At 38.7% G+C, this 1,851-nt stretch overlaps 1 non-coding gene across 1 annotated transcript; it reads left to right on the plus strand.

Moving 5' to 3' along the window:
• Positions 1 to 855: 855 nt before the first annotated feature.
• LOC148561778 (small nucleolar RNA R71) lies at positions 856 to 963 on the plus strand. The gene has a single exon (XR_015887361.1). It is a non-coding gene; the product is annotated as a small nucleolar RNA R71 (small nucleolar RNA).
• The last annotated feature ends 888 nt before the right edge of the window (positions 964 to 1,851 follow it).

The raw sequence follows: 1,851 nt of genomic DNA on the forward strand, positions 1-1,851 counted from the left end.
TGGTTCCTCAGAGGGAAGCTCCTTATTGATCACTGGACGTCCCAGGAGGTCTTCCTCCTTGGGATTCACGTCCTCTCCTCTTGTAGGTTCGGCCATGGTGCTTATGTCAATGGCCTTGCACTCTCCTTTTGGGTTCTCTTCTGTATTGCTTGGGAGAGTACTGGGAGGGATTTCAGTGATCCTTTTACTCAGCTGGCCCACTTGTGCTTCCAAATTTCTAATGGAAGACCTTGTTTCATTCATGAAACTCACAGTGGCCTTGGACAGATCAGAGACTAAGTTTGCCAGATTAGAAGTATTTTGTTCAGAGTTCTCTGTCTGTTGCTGAGTGGATGATGGAAAAGGTTTATTATTGTTAAACCTGTTTCTTCCACCATTATTAAAGCCTTGTTGAGGCTTTTGATCCTTCCATGAGAAATTTGGATGATTTCTCCAGGATGAATTATAGGTGTTTCCATAAGGTTCACCTAAGTAATTCACCTCTGCTATTGCAGGGTTCTCAAGATCATAAGCTTCTTCTTCAGGAGAAGCCTCTTGAGTACTGTTGGATGCAGCTTGCATTCCATTCAGACTCTGAGAAATCATATTGACTTGCTGAGTCAATATTTTGCTCTGAGCCAATATGGCATTCAGAGTATCAACTTCAAGAACTCCCTTCTTCATAGGCGTCCCATTGCTCACAGGATTCCTTTCAGAAGTGTACATGAACTGGTTATTAGCAACCATGTCAATGAGTTCTTGAGCTTCTGCAGGCATTTTCTTTAGGTGAATAGATCCACCTGCAGAAGTGTCCAGTGACATCTTTGATAGCTCAGATAAACCATCATAGACTATATCCAGGATGGTCCATTCTGAAAGCATGTCAGAAGGACACTTTTTGGTCAACTGTTTGTATCTTTCCCAAGCTTCATAGAGGGATTCACCTTCTTTCTGTCTGAAGGTTTGAACATCAGCTCTAAGCTTGCTCAGCTTTTGAGGAGGAAAGTACTTGGCTAAGAAAGTCGTGACCAGCTTATCCCAAGAGTTCAGGCTATCTTTGGGTTGAGAATCCAACCATAATCTAGCTCTGTCTCTTACAGCAAAAGGGAAAAGCATGAGCCTGTAGACTTCAGGATCTACTCCATTAGTCTTAACAGTATCACATATCTGCAAGAATTCAGTTAAGAACTGAAAAGGATCTTCAGATGGAAGTCCATGAAACTTGCAGTTCTGTTGCATCAGAGAAACTAATTGAGGTTTCAGCTCAAAATTGTTTGCTCCAATGGCAGGAATGGAGATGCTTCTTCCATGTAAATTGGAATTAGGTGCAGTAAAGTCACCAAGCATCTTCCTTACATTATTATTATTTTCGGCTGCCATCTCCTTTTCCTGTTCGAAAATTTCTGAAAGGTTATCTCTGGATTGTTGTATTTTAGCTTCTCTTAATTTTCTCTTCAGAGTCCTTTCAGGTTCTGGATCTGCTTCCACAAGAATGTTCTTATCCTTGCTCCTGCTCATATGACAAAGAAGAGGGCACAGAAAATTAATAATAATAATAGAGATCCTTTATACCACAGTACAGGGATCCCTGTGTGAGTAGAAGAAGAGGGGGAGACAAAGAATGTAATATAATGGAAGAAACACAACTGTGAGGATGGCAGAGATGTGAGATGAGATGTTAGAATATGAATGAATAAATAGAATAAGATGGGGGAGGGATAATTTTTCGAAAATTATTTTAAAAAAGAGTTAATGATTTTCGAAAATGGTTTTTGAAAATTGTTAGTATTTTTTTGAAATTTTTTTTTAAATTAAAAATAAAAATAATTAGTTAATTAAAAAGAAATTTTTGAAAAAAAAGGAAGATATTTT

The sequence above is a fragment of the Arachis ipaensis genome, chromosome B6 (genome assembly GCF_059453495.1).
Source record: "Arachis ipaensis isolate K30076 ecotype BB chromosome B6, ASM5945349v1, whole genome shotgun sequence".
NCBI lineage: Eukaryota > Viridiplantae > Streptophyta > Magnoliopsida > Fabales > Fabaceae > Arachis > Arachis ipaensis.